The sequence below is a fragment of the Schistocerca gregaria genome, unplaced genomic scaffold (genome assembly GCF_023897955.1).
Source record: "Schistocerca gregaria isolate iqSchGreg1 unplaced genomic scaffold, iqSchGreg1.2 ptg000079l, whole genome shotgun sequence".
Classification (NCBI taxonomy): domain Eukaryota; kingdom Metazoa; phylum Arthropoda; class Insecta; order Orthoptera; family Acrididae; genus Schistocerca; species Schistocerca gregaria.
Genome location: NW_026061711.1, coordinates 970289 through 986212, shown reverse-complemented (window position 1 = coordinate 986212; position 15924 = coordinate 970289).

Sequence of the window (15924 nt, the reverse complement as noted above, 5' to 3'; positions counted from 1 at the left end):
TTTACTACATATGAACACTTTTCACATTCTCCTGTGCAACTCGGCTGCTAGTCCTCCTTTCATGCAGAATCTTAAGGTAATAGCTCATGTCCAAGGCACCAAAGCCAACTAAGAAGTCAAAAATCGATACCTAAAACTTGAATTGTACTACTTCTTACTGGCTATTACATCAACTTAGAAGCTTCATCTGTGTTCTAGTATGGTGATTTTACTGTCCCCGCATACCGCAGCACGCGACATAGCTTTACAGACGATAAGTACAACCGTTTCAGATAAAAGAGCGGCCAATGTGACGATTTGGCTTCAAGTCGATTCGATAACAAATGACCAAAACGGACGGATTTCTCAGGTTTTTACTACATATGAACACTTTTCACATTCTCCTGTGCAACTCGGCTGCTAGTCCTCCTTTCATGCAGAATCTTAAGGTCCTAGCCCATGTCCAAGGCTCCAAAGCCAGCTAAAAAGTCAATAATCAGTAGCTAAAACTTGAATTGTACTACATCTTACTGGCTATTACATCAACTTAGAAGCTTCATCGGTGTTTTACTATGGATCTTTTACTGTCTCCGCATACCGCAGCATGCGACATAGCTTTGCAGACGATAAGTACAACCGTTTCAAAGAGAAGAGTGGCCAGTGTGACGTTCTGGCTCTAAGTCGATTCGATAACAAAGACGAAAACGAACGGATTTCTCAGGTTTTTACTACATATGAACACTTTACACATTCTCCCGTGCAACTCGGCTGCTAGTCCTCCTGCATGTAAAATCTTAAGTTCCTAGCTCATGTCCAAGGCACCAAACAAGGGTAAAAAGTCAATAACCGATTAATAAAACTAGAATTGTACTATTTCTTACTGGCTATTACATCATCTTAGAAGCTACATCTGTGTTCTACTATGGGGCTTTTAGTGTCTCCGAATACCGCCGTACGCGACATTGCTTTGCAGCCGATAAGTACAACCGTTTCAGAGAGCAGAGCGGCCAATGTGACGATTTGGCTTTAAGTCGATTCGATAAAAATGACTAAAACGGACGGATTTCTCAGGTTTTTACTCTATTTGAACACTTTTCACATTCTCCCGTGCAACTCGGCTGCTAGTCCTCCTTTAATGCAGATTCTTAAGGTCCTAGCTCATGTCCAAGGCACCAAAGCCAGCTAAAAAGTCAATAATCGATACCTAAAACTTGAATTGTACTACTACTTACTGGCTATTACATCAACTTACAAGCTTTATCTGTGTTCTACTATGGTGCTTTTAGAGTCTTCGCATAACAAATGACGAAAACGGACGGATTTCTCAGGTTTTTATTACATATAAACACTTTTCACATTCTCCTGTGTAACTCGGCTGCTAGTCCTCCTTTCATTCAGAATCTTAAGGTCCTAGCTCATGTCCAAGGCTCAAAAGCCAGCTAAAAAGCAAATAATCAGTAGCTAAAACTTGAATTGTACTACAGCTTACTGGCTATTACATCAACTTAGAAGCTTCATCTGTGTTCTACTATGGTGCTTTTAATGTCTCCGCATACCGCAGCATGCGACATAGCTTTGCAGACGATAAGTACAACCGTTTCGGAGGGAAGAGCGGCAAATGTGACGATCTGGCCTTAAGTCGATTCGATAACACATGACGAAAACGGACGGATTTCTCAGGTTTTTACTACATATGAACACTTTTCACATTCTCCTGGGCAACTCGGCTGCTAGTCCTCCCTTCATGCAGAATCTTAAGGTCCTAGCTCATGTCCAAGGCATCAAAGCCAGCTAAAAAGTCAATAATCAGTAACTAAAACTTGAATTGTACTACTTCTTACTGGCTATTACATCAACTTGGAAGTGTCATCTGTATTCTACTATGGTGCTTTTAGTTTCTCCGCATACCGCAGCACGCGACACAGCTTTGCAGACGATAAGTACAACCGTTTCAGAGAGAAGAGCGGCCAATGTGACAATCAGGCTTTAAGACGATTCGATAACAAATGACGTAAACGGACGGATTTCTCAGGTTTTTACTACATATGAACACTTTTCAAATTCTCCCGTGCAACTCGGATGCTAGTCCTCCTTTCATGCAGAATCTTAAGGTCCTAGCTGATGTCCAAGGCGTCAAAGCCAGCTAAAAAGTCAATAATCGATACCTAAAACTTGAATTGTACTACTTCTTACTGGCTATTACATCAACTTAGAAGCTTCATCTGTGTTCCACTATGGTGCTTTTAGTGTCTCCGCATAGCGCAGCGCGCGACATAGCATTGCAGACGATAAGTACAACCGTTTCTGAGAGAAGAGCGGCCAATGTGACAATCTGGCTTTAAGTTGATTCGATAACAAATGACGAAAACGGACGGATTTCTCATGTTTTTACTACATATGAACACTTTTCAAATTCTACCGTGCAACTTGGCTGCTAGTCCTCCTTTCATGCAGAAAATTAAGGTCCTAGCTCATGTCCAAGGCATCAAAGCCAGCTAAAAAGTCAATAATAGATAACTAAATCTTGAATTGTACTACTTCTTACTGGCTATTACATCAACTTAGAAGCTTCATCTGTGTTCTACTATGGTGCTTTTAGTGTCTCCGCATACCGCAGCACGCGACATAGCATTGCAGACGATAAGTACAACCGTTTCAGAGAGAAGAGCGGCCAATGTGACGATCGGGCTTTAAGTCGATTCGATAACAAATGACGAAAACGGACGGATTTCTCAGGTTTTTACTACATATGAACACTTTTCACGTTCTCCTGGGCAACTCGGCTGCTAGTCCTCCTTTCATGCAGAATCTTAAGGTCCTAGCTCATGTCCAAGGCACCAAAGCCAGCTAAAAAGTCAATAATCAGTAACTAAAACTTGAATTGTACTACTTATTACTGGCTATTACATCAACTTGGAAGTGTCATGTGTGTTCTACTATGGTGCTTTTAGTGTCTCTGCATACCGCAGCACGCGACATAGCTCTGCAGACGATAAGTACAACCGTTTCAGAGAGAAGAGCGGCCAATATGACGATCTGGCTTTAAGTCGATTCGATAACAAATGACGAAATCGAACGGATTTCTCAGGTTTTTACTACATGTGAACACTTTACACATTCTCCCGTGCAACTCGGCTGCTAGTCCTCCTGCATGTAAAATCTTAAGTTCCTAGCTCATGTCCAAGGCACCAAACAAGGGTAAAAAGTCAATAACCGATTAATAAAACTAGAATTGTACTATTTCTTACTGGCTATTACATCATCTTTGGAGCTACATCTGTGTTCTACTATGGGGCTTTTAGTGTCTCCGAATACCGCCGTACGCGACATAGCTTTGCAGACGATAAGTACAACCGTTTCAGAGAGCAGAGCGGCCAATGTGACGATTTGGCTTTAAGTCGATTCGATAAAAATGTCTAAAACGGACGGATTTCTCAGGTTTTTACTCTATTTGAACACTTTTCACATTCTCCCGTGCAACTCGGCTGCTAGTCCTCCTTTAATGCAGATTCTTAAGGTCCTAGCTCATGTCCAAGGCACCAAAGCCAGTTAAAAAGTCAATAATCGATACCTAAAACTTGAATTGTACTGCTACTTACTGGCTATTACATCAACTTAGAAGCTTTATCTGTGTTCTACTATGGTGCTTTTAGTGTCTCCGCATAGCGCAGCGCGCGACATAGCATTGCAGACGATAAGTACAACCGTTTCAGAGAGAAGAGCGGCCAATGTGACGATCTGGCTTTAAGTCGATTCGATAACAAATGACGAAGACGGACGGATTTCTCAGGTTTTTACTACATATGAACACTTTTCACATTCTCCCGTGAAACTCGGCTGCTAGTCCTCCTTTCATGCAGAATCTTATGGTAATAGCTCATGTCCAAGGCACCAAAGCCAGCTAAAAAGTCATTAATCGATACCTAAAACTGGAATTGTACTACTTCTTACTGGCTATTACATCATCATAGAAGCTCCATCTGTGTTCTACTATGGTGCTTTTAGTGTCTCCGCATACCGCAGCACGAACCATAGCTTTGCAGACGATAAGTACAACCGTTTCAGAGAGAAGAGCGGCCAATGTGACGATCGGGCTTTAAGTCGATTCGATAACAAATGACGAAAACGGACGGATTTCTCAGGTTTTTACTACATATGAACACTTTTCACGTTCTCCTGGGCAACTCGGCTGCTAGTCCTCCTTTCATGCAGAATCTTAAGGTCCTAGCTCATGTCCAAGGCACCAAAGCCAGCTAAAAAGTCAATAATCAGTAACTAAAACTTGAATTGTACTACTTATTACTGGCTATTACATCAACTTGGAAGTGTCATGTGTGTTCTACTATGGTGCTTTTAGTGTCTCTGCATACCGCAGCACGCGACATAGCTCTGCAGACGATAAGTACAACCGTTTCAGAGAGAAGAGCGGCCAATATGACGATCTGGCTTTAAGTCGATTCGATAACAAATGACGAAATCGAACGGATTTCTCAGGTTTTTACTACATGTGAACACTTTACACATTCTCCCGTGCAACTCGGCTGCTAGTCCTCCTGCATGTAAAATCTTAAGTTCCTAGCTCATGTCCAAGGCACCAAACAAGGGTAAAAAGTCAATAACCGATTAATAAAACTAGAATTGTACCATTTCTTACTGGCTATTACATCATCTTAGAAGCTACATCTGTGTTCTACTATGGGGCTTTTAGTGTCTCCGAATACCGCCGTACGCGACATAGCTTTGCAGACGATAAGTACAACCGTTTCAGAGAGCAGAGCGGCCAATGTGACGATTTGGCTTTAAGTCGATGCGATAAAAATGACTAAAACGGACGGATTTCTCAGGTTTTTACTCTATTTGAACACTTTTCACATTCTCCCGTGCAACTCGGCTGCTAGTCCTCCTTTAATGCAGATTCTTAAGGTCCTAGCTCATGTCCAAGGCACCAAAGCCAGCTAAAAAGTCAATAATCGATACCTAAAACTTGAATTGTACTGCTACTTACTGGCTATTACATCAACTTAGAAGCTTTATCTGTGTTCTACTATGGTGCTTTTAGTGTCTCCGCCTACCGCAGCATACAACATAGCTTTTTCAGACGATAAGTACAACCGTTTCAGAGAGAAGAGCGGCCAATGTGACAATCTGGCTTTAAGTCGATTCGATAACAAATGACGAAAACGGACGGATTTCTCAGGTTTTTACTACATATGAACACTTTTCACATTCTCCAGTGCAACTCGGCTGCTAGTAATCCTTTAATGCAGAATCTTAAGGTCCTAGCTCATGTCCAAGGCACCAAAGCTAGCTAAAAAGTCAGTAATCGATACCTAAAACTTGAATTGTACTACTACTTACTGGCTATTACATCAACTTAGAAGCTTCATCTGTGTTCTACTATGGTGCTTTTAGAGTCTCCGCATACCGCAGCACGCGACATAGCTTTGCAGACGATAAGTACAACCGTTTCAGAGAGAAGAGCGGCCAATGTGACGATCTGGCTTTAAGTCGATTCGATAACAAATGACGAAAACGAACGGATTTCTCAGGTTTTTACTACATATGAACACTTTTCACATTCTCCCGTGCAACTCGGCTGCTAGTCCTCCTTTCATGCAGAATCTTAAGGTCCTAGCTGAAGTCCAAGGCACCAAAGCCAGCTAAAAAGTCAATAATCGATACCTAAAACTTGAATTGTACTACTTCTTACTGGCTATTACATCAACTTAGAAGCTTCATCTATGTTCGACTATGGTGCTTTTAGTGTCTCCGCATACCGCATCACGCGACATAGCTTTTCAGACGATAAGTACAACCGTTTCAGAGAGAAGAGCGGCCAATGTGACGATCTGGCTTTAAGTCGATTCGATAACAAATGACGAAAACTGACGGATTTCTCAGGTTTTTACTACATATGAACACTTTTCACATTCTCCCGTGCAACTCGGCTGCTAGTCCTCCTTTAATGCAGAATCTTAAGGCCCTAGCTCATCTCCAAGGCACCAAAGCCAGCTAAAAAGTAAATAATCGGTACCAAAAACTTGAATTGTACTACTTCTTACTGGCTATTACATCATCTTAGAAGCTTCATATGTGTTCTACTATGGTGCTTTTAGGGTCTCCGCATACCGCAGCTCGCGACATAGCTTTGCAGACGATAAGTACAACCGTTTCAGAGAGAAGAGCGGCCAATGTTACGATCTGGCTTTAAGTCGATTCGATAACAAATGACGAAAACGGACGGATTTCTCAGTTTGGTTTTTACTACATTTGAACACTTTTCACATTCTCCCGTGCAACGCGGCTGCTAGTCCTCCATTCATTCAGAATCTTAAGGTCCTAGCTCATGTCCAAGGCACCAAAGCCAGCTAAAAAGTCAATAATCGATACCTAAAACTTGAATTGTACTAGTTCTTACTGGCTATTACATCTACTTAGAAGCTTCATCTGTGTTCTACTATGGAGATTTTAGTGTCTCCGCATACCGCAGCACGCGACATAGCATTGCAGACGATAAGTACAACCGTTTCAGAGAGAAGAGCGGCCAATGTGACGATCGGGCTTTAAGTCGATTCGATAACAAATGACGAAAACGGACGGATTTCTCAGGTTTTTACTACATATGAACACTTTTCAAATTCTCCCGTGCAACTCGGCTGCTAGTCCTCCTTTCATGCAGAATCTTAACGTCCTAGCTCATATCCAAGGCATCAAAGCCAGCTAAAAAGTCAATAATCGATACCTAAAACTGGAATTGTACTACTTCGTACTGGCTATTACGTCAACTTGGAAGCTTCATCTGTGTTCCACTATGGTGATTTTAGTGTCCCCCGCATGCCGCAGCACGCGACATAGCTTTGCAGACGATAAGTACAAGCGTTTCAGAGAGAAGAGCGGCCAATGTGACGATCTGGCTTTAAGTCCATTCGATAACAAATGACGAAAACGGACGGATTTCTCAGGTTTTTACTACATATGAACACTTTTCACATTCTCCTGGGCAACTCGGCTGCTACTCCTCCTTTCATGCAGAATCTTAAGGTCCTACCTCATGTCCAAGGCACCAAAGCCAGCTAAAAAGTCAATAATCAGTAACTAAAACTTGAATTGTACTACTTCTTACTGGCTATTACATCAACTTGGAAGTGTCATCTGTGTTCTACTATGGTGCGTTTAGTGTCTCTGCATTCCGCAGCACGCGACGTAGCTCTGCAGACGATAAGTACAACCGTTTCAGAGAGAAGAGCGGCCAATGTGACGATTTGGCTTTAAGTCGATTCGATAAAAATGACGAAAACGGACGGATTTCTCAGGTTTTTACTCTATTTGAACACTTTTCACATTCTCCCGTGCAACTCGGCAGCTAGTCTTCCTTTCATGCAGAATCTTAAGGTCCTAGCTGAAGTCCAAGGCACCAAAGCCAGCTAAAAAGTCAATAATCGATACCTAAAACTTGAATTGTACTACTTCTTACTGGCTATTACATCAACTTAGAAGCTTCATCTATGTTCGACTATGGTGCTTTTAGTGTCTCCGCATACCGCATCACGCGACATAGCTTTGCAGACGATAAGTACAACCGTTTCAGAGAGAAGAGCGGCCAATGTGACGATCTGGCTTTAAGTCGATTCGATAACAAATGACGAAAACTGACGGATTTCTCAGGTTTTTACTACATATGAACACTTTTCACATTCTCCCGTGAAACTCGGCTGCTAGTCCTCCTTTCATGCAGAATCTTATGGTAATAGCTCATGTCCAAGGCACCAAAGCCAGCTAAAAAGTCATTAATCGATACCTAAAACTGGAATTGTACTACTTCTTACTGGCTATTACATCATCATAGAAGCTCCATCTGTGTTCTACTATGGTGCTTTTAGTGTCTCCGCATACCGCAGCACGAACCATAGCTTTGCAGACGATAAGTACAACCGTTTCAGAGAGAAGAGCGGCCAATGTGACGATCTGGCTTTAAGTCGATTCGATAACAAATGACGAAAACGGACGGATTTCTCAGGTTTTTACTACATATAAACACTTTTCACATTCTCCTGTGTAACTCGGCTGCTAGTCCTCCTTTCATGCAGAATCTTAAGGTCCTAGCTCATGTCCAAGGCACCAAAGCCAGCTAAAAAGTCAATAATCAGTAACTAAAACTTGAATTGTACTACTTCTTACTGGCTATTACATCAACTTGGAAGTGTCATCTGTGTTCTACTATGGTGCTTTTAGTGTCTCTGCATACCGCAGCACGCGACATAGCTCTGCAGACGATAAGTACAACCGTATCGGAGAGAAGAGCGGCCAATGTGACGATCTGGCTTTAAGTCGATTCGATAACAAATGACGAAAACGAACGGATTTCTCAGGTTTTTACTACATGTGAACACTTTACACATTCTCCCGTGCAACTCGGCTGCTAGTCCTCCTGCATGTAAAATCTTAAGTTCCTAGCTCATGTCCCAGGCACCAAACAAGGGTAAAAAGTCAATAACCGATTAATAAAACTAGAATTGTACCATTTCTTACTGGCTATTACATCATCTTAGAAGCTACATCTGTGTTCTACTATGGGGCTTTTAGTGTCTCCGAATACCGCCGTACGCGACATAGCTTTGCAGACGATAAGTACAACCGTTTCAGAGAGCAGAGCGGCCAATGTGACAATTTGGCTTTAAGTCGATGCGATAAAAATGACTAAAACGGACGGATTTCTCAGGTTTTTACTCTATTTGAACACTTTTCACATTCTCCCGTGCAACTCGGCTGCTAGTCCTCCTTTAATGCAGATATCTTAAAGTCCTAGCTCATGTCCAAGGCACCAAAGCCAGCTAAAAAGTCAATAATCGATACCTAAAACTTGAATTGTACTGCTACTTACTGGCTATTACATCAACTTAGAAGCTTTATCTGTGTTCTACTATGGTGCTTCTAGTGTCTCCGCCTACCGCAGCATACAACATAGCTTTTTCAGACGATAAGTACAACCGTTTCAGAGAGAAGAGCGGCCAATGTGACAATCTGGCTTTAAGTCGATTCGATAACAAATGACGAAAACGGACGGATTTCTCAGGTTTTTACTACATATGAACACTTTTCACATTCTCCAGTGCAACTCGGCTGCTAGTCCTCCTTTAATGCAGAATCTTAAGGTCCTAGCTCATGTCCAAGGCACCAAAGCTAGCTAAAAAGTCAATAATCGATACCTAAAACTTGAATTGTACTACTACTTACTGGCTATTACATCAACTTAGAAGCTTCATCTGTGTTCTACTATGGTGCTTTTAGAGTCTCCGCATACCGCAGCACGCGACATAGCTTTGCAGACGATAAGTACAACCGTTTCAGAGAGAAGAGCGGCCAATGTGACGATCTGGCTTTAAGTCGATTCGATAACAAATGACGAAAACGAACGGATTTCTCAGGTTTTTACTACATATGAACACTTTTCACATTCTCCCGTGCAACTCGGCTGCTAGTCCTCCTTTCATGCAGAATCTTAAGGTCCTAGCTGAAGTCCAAGGCACCAAAGCCAGCTAAAAAGTCAATAATCGATACCTAAAACTTGAATTGTACTACTTCTTACTGGCTATTACATCAACTTAGAAGCTTCATCTATGTTCGACTATGGTGCTTTTAGTGTCTCCGCATACCGCATCACGCGACATAGCTTTTCAGACGATAAGTACAACCGTTTCAGAGAGAAGAGCGGCCAATGTGACGATCTGGCTTTAAGTCGATTCGATAACAAATGACGAAAACTGACGGATTTCTCAGGTTTTTACTACATATGAACACTTTTCACATTCTCCCGTGCAACTCGGCTGCTAGTCCTCCTTTAATGCAGAATCTTAAGGCCCTAGCTCAACTCCAAGGCACCAAAGCCAGCTAAAAAGTAAATAATCGGTACCAAAAACTTGAATTGTACTACTTCTTACTAGCTATTACATCATCTTAGAAGCTTCATATGTGTTCTACTATGGTGCTTTTAGGGTCTCCGCATACCGCAGCTCGCGACATAGCTTTGCAGACGATAAGTACAACCGTTTCAGAGAGAAGAGCGGCCAATGTTACGATCTGGCTTTAAGTCGATTCGATAACAAATGACGAAAACGGACGGATTTCTCAGTTTGGTTTTTACTACATTTGAACACTTTTCACATTCTCCCGTGCAACGCGGCTGCTAGTCCTCCATTCATTCAGAATCTTAAGGTCCTAGCTCATGTCCAAGGCACCAAAGCCAGCTAAAAAGTCAATAATCGATACCTAAAACTTGAATTGTACTAGTTCTTACTGGCTATTACATCTACTTAGAAGCTTCATCTGTGTTCTACTATGGAGATTTTAGTGTCTCCGCATACCGCAGCACGCGACATAGCATTGCAGACGATAAGTACAACCGTTTCAGAGAGAAGAGCGGCCAATGTGACGATCGGGCTTTAAGTCGATTCGATAACAAATGACGAAAACGGACGGATTTCTCAGGTTTTTACTACATATGAACACTTTTCAAATTCTCCCGTGCAACTCGGCTGCTAGTCCTCCTTTCATGCAGAATCTTAACGTCCTAGCTCATATCCAAGGCATCAAAGCCAGCTAAAAAGTCAATAATCGATACCTAAAACTGGAATTGTACTACTTCGTACTGGCTATTACGTCAACTTGGAAGCTTCATCTGTGTTCCACTATGGTGATTTTAGTGTCCCCGCATGCCGCAGCACGCGACATAGCTTTGCAGACGATAAGTACAAGCGTTTCAGAGAGAAGAGCGGCCAATGTGACGATCTGGCTTTAAGTCCATTCGATAACAAATGACGAAAACGGACGGATTTCTCAGGTTTTTACTACATATGAACACTTTTCACATTCTCCTGGGCAACTCGGCTGCTACTCCTCCTTTCATGCAGAATCTTAAGGTCCTACCTCATGTCCAAGGCACCAAAGCCAGCTAAAAAGTCAATAATCAGTAACTAAAACTTGAATTGTACTACTTCTTACTGGCTATTACATCAACTTGGAAGTGTCATCTGTGTTCTACTATGGTGCGTTTAGTGTCTCTGCATTCCGCAGCACGCGACGTAGCTCTGCAGACGATAAGTACAACCGTTTCAGAGAGAAGAGCGGCCAATGTGACGATTTGGCTTTAAGTCGATTCGATAAAAATGACGAAAACGGACGGATTTCTCAGGTTTTTACTCTATTTGAACACTTTTCACATTCTCCCGTGCAACTCGGCTGCTAGTCCTCCTTTCATGCAGAATCTTAAGGTCCTAGCTGATGTCCAAGGCACCAAAGCCACATAAAAATTCAATAATCGATACCTAAAACTTGAATTGTACTACTTCTAACTGGCTATTACATCAACTTAGAAGCTTCATCTGTGTTCTACTATGGAGATTGTAGTGTCTCCGCATACCGCAGCACGCGACATAGCATTGCAGACGATAAGTACAACCGTTTCAGAGAGAAGAGCGGCCAATGTGACGATCGGGCTTTAAGTCGATTCGATAACAAATGACGAAAACGGACGGATTTCTCAGGTTTTTACTACATATGAACACTTTTCACATTCTCCCATGCAACTCGGCTGCTAGTCCTCCTTTCATGCAGAATCTTAAGGTAATAGCTCATGTCCAAGGCACCAAAGCCAACTAAGAAGTCAATAATCGATACCTAAAACTTGAATTGTACTACTTCTTACTGGCTATTACATCAACTTAGAAGCTTCATCTGTGTTCTACTATGGTGATTTTAGTGTCCCCGCATACCGCAGCACGCGAAATAGCTTAACAGACGATAAGTACAACCGTTTCAGAGAGAAGAGCGGCCAATGTGACGATTTGGCTTTAAGTCGATGCGATAAAAATGACTAAAACGGACGGATTTCTCAGGTTTTTACTCTATTTGAACACTTTTCACATTCTCCCGTGCAACTCGGCTGCTAGTCCTCCTTTCATGCAGAATCTTAAGGTCCTAGCTCATGTCCAAGGCACCAAAGCCAGCTAAAAAGTCAATAATCAGTAACTAAAACTTGAATTGTACTACTTCTTACTGGCTATTACATCAACTTGGAAGTGTCATCTGTGTTCTACTATGGTGCTTTTAGTGTCTCTGCATACCGCAGCACGCGACATAGCTCTGCAGACGATAAGTACAACCGTATCGGAGAGAAGAGCGGCCAATGTGACGATCTGGCTTTAAGTCGATTCGATAACAAATGACGAAAACGAACGGATTTCTCAGGTTTTTACTACATGTGAACACTTTACACATTCTCCCGTGCAACTCGGCTGCTAGTCCTCCTGCATGTAAAATCTTAAGTTCCTAGCTCATGTCCAAGGCACCAAACAAGGGTAAAAAGTCAATAACCGATTAATAAAACTAGAATTGTACCATTTCTTACTGGCTATTACATCATCTTAGAAGCTACATCTGTGTTCTACTATGGGGCTTTTAGTGTCTCCGAATACCGCCGTACGCGACATAGCTTTGCAGACGATAAGTACAACCGTTTCAGAGAGCAGAGCGGCCAATGTGACAATTTGGCTTTAAGTCGATGCGATAAAAATGACTAAAACGGACGGATTTCTCAGGTTTTTACTCTATTTGAACACTTTTCACATTCTCCCGTGCAACTCGGCTGCTAGTCCTCCTTTAATGCAGATATCTTAAAGTCCTAGCTCATGTCCAAGGCACCAAAGCCAGCTAAAAAGTCAATAATCGATACCTAAAACTTGAATTGTACTGCTACTTACTGGCTATTACATCAACTTAGAAGCTTTATCTGTGTTCTACTATGGTGCTTCTAGTGTCTCCGCCTACCGCAGCATACAACATAGCTTTTTCAGACGATAAGTACAACCGTTTCAGAGAGAAGAGCGGCCAATGTGACAATCTGGCTTTAAGTCGATTCGATAACAAATGACGAAAACGGACGGATTTCTCAGGTTTTTACTACATATGAACACTTTTCACATTCTCCAGTGCAACTCGGCTGCTAGTCCTCCTTTAATGCAGAATCTTAAGGTCCTAGCTCATGTCCAAGGCACCAAAGCTAGCTAAAAAGTCAATAATCGATACCTAAAACTTGAATTGTACTACTACTTACTGGCTATTACATCAACTTAGAAGCTTCATCTGTGTTCTACTATGGTGCTTTTAGAGTCTCCGCATACCGCAGCACGCGACATAGCTTTGCAGACGATAAGTACAACCGTTTCAGAGAGAAGAGCGGCCAATGTGACGATCTGGCTTTAAGTCGATTCGATAACAAATGACGAAAACGAACGGATTTCTCAGGTTTTTACTACATATGAACACTTTTCACATTCTCCCGTGCAACTCGGCTGCTAGTCCTCCTTTCATGCAGAATCTTAAGGTCCTAGCTGAAGTCCAAGGCACCAAAGCCAGCTAAAAAGTCAATAATCGATACCTAAAACTTGAATTGTACTACTTCTTACTGGCTATTACATCAACTTAGAAGCTTCATCTATGTTCGACTATGGTGCTTTTAGTGTCTCCGCATACCGCATCACGCGACATAGCTTTTCAGACGATAAGTACAACCGTTTCAGAGAGAAGAGCGGCCAATGTGACGATCTGGCTTTAAGTCGATTCGATAACAAATGACGAAAACTGACGGATTTCTCAGGTTTTTACTACATATGAACACTTTTCACATTCTCCCGTGCAACTCGGCTGCTAGTCCTCCTTTAATGCAGAATCTTAAGGCCCTAGCTCAACTCCAAGGCACCAAAGCCAGCTAAAAAGTAAATAATCGGTACCAAAAACTTGAATTGTACTACTTCTTACTAGCTATTACATCATCTTAGAAGCTTCATATGTGTTCTACTATGGTGCTTTTAGGGTCTCCGCATACCGCAGCTCGCGACATAGCTTTGCAGACGATAAGTACAACCGTTTCAGAGAGAAGAGCGGCCAATGTTACGATCTGGCTTTAAGTCGATTCGATAACAAATGACGAAAACGGACGGATTTCTCAGTTTGGTTTTTACTACATTTGAACACTTTTCACATTCTCCCGTGCAACGCGGCTGCTAGTCCTCCATTCATTCAGAATCTTAAGGTCCTAGCTCATGTCCAAGGCACCAAAGCCAGCTAAAAAGTCAATAATCGATACCTAAAACTTGAATTGTACTAGTTCTTACTGGCTATTACATCTACTTAGAAGCTTCATCTGTGTTCTACTATGGAGATTTTAGTGTCTCCGCATACCGCAGCACGCGACATAGCATTGCAGACGATAAGTACAACCGTTTCAGAGAGAAGAGCGGCCAATGTGACGATCGGGCTTTAAGTCGATTCGATAACAAATGACGAAAACGGACGGATTTCTCAGGTTTTTACTACATATGAACACTTTTCAAATTCTCCCGTGCAACTCGGCTGCTAGTCCTCCTTTCATGCAGAATCTTAACGTCCTAGCTCATATCCAAGGCATCAAAGCCAGCTAAAAAGTCAATAATCGATACCTAAAACTGGAATTGTACTACTTCGTACTGGCTATTACGTCAACTTGGAAGCTTCATCTGTGTTCCACTATGGTGATTTTAGTGTCCCCGCATGCCGCAGCACGCGACATAGCTTTGCAGACGATAAGTACAAGCGTTTCAGAGAGAAGAGCGGCCAATGTGACGATCTGGCTTTAAGTCCATTCGATAACAAATGACGAAAACGGACGGATTTCTCAGGTTTTTACTACATATGAACACTTTTCACATTCTCCTGGGCAACTCGGCTGCTACTCCTCCTTTCATGCAGAATCTTAAGGTCCTACCTCATGTCCAAGGCACCAAAGCCAGCTAAAAAGTCAATAATCAGTAACTAAAACTTGAATTGTACTACTTCTTACTGGCTATTACATCAACTTGGAAGTGTCATCTGTGTTCTACTATGGTGCGTTTAGTGTCTCTGCATTCCGCAGCACGCGACGTAGCTCTGCAGACGATAAGTACAACCGTTTCAGAGAGAAGAGCGGCCAATGTGACGATTTGGCTTTAAGTCGATTCGATAAAAATGACGAAAACGGACGGATTTCTCAGGTTTTTACTCTATTTGAACACTTTTCACATTCTCCCGTGCAACTCGGCTGCTAGTCCTCCTTTCATGCAGAATCTTAAGGTCCTAGCTGATGTCCAAGGCACCAAAGCCACATAAAAATTCAATAATCGATACCTAAAACTTGAATTGTACTACTTCTTACTGGCTATTACATCAACTTAGAAGCTTCATCTGTGTTCTACTATGGAGATTGTAGTGTCTCCGCATACCGCAGCACGCGACATAGCATTGCAGACGATAAGTACAACCGTTTCAGAGAGAAGAGCGGCCAATGTGACGATCGGGCTTTAAGTCGATTCGATAACAAATGACGAAAACGGACGGATTTCTCAGGTTTTTACTACATATGAACACTTTTCACATTCTCCCATGCAACTCGGCTGCTAGTCCTCCTTTCATGCAGAATCTTAAGGTAATAGCTCATGTCCAAGGCACCAAAGCCAACTAAGAAGTCAATAATCGATACCTAAAACTTGAATTGTACTACTTCTTACTGGCTATTACATCAACTTAGAAGCTTCATCTGTGTTCTACTATGGTGATTTTAGTGTCCCCGCATACCGCAGCACGCGAAATAGCTTAACAGACGATAAGTACAACCGTTTCAGAGAGAAGAGCGGCCAATGTGACGATTTGGCTTTAAGTCGATTCGATAACAAATGACGAAAACGGACGGATTTCTCAGGTTTTTACTACATATGAACACATTTCACATTCTCCTGTGCAACTCGGCTGCTAGTCCTCCTTTCATGCAGAATCTTAAGGTCCTAGCTCATGTCCAAGGCTCCAAAGCCAGCTAAAAAGTCAATAATCAGTAGCTAAAACTTGAATTGTACTACATCTTACTGGCTATTACATCAACTT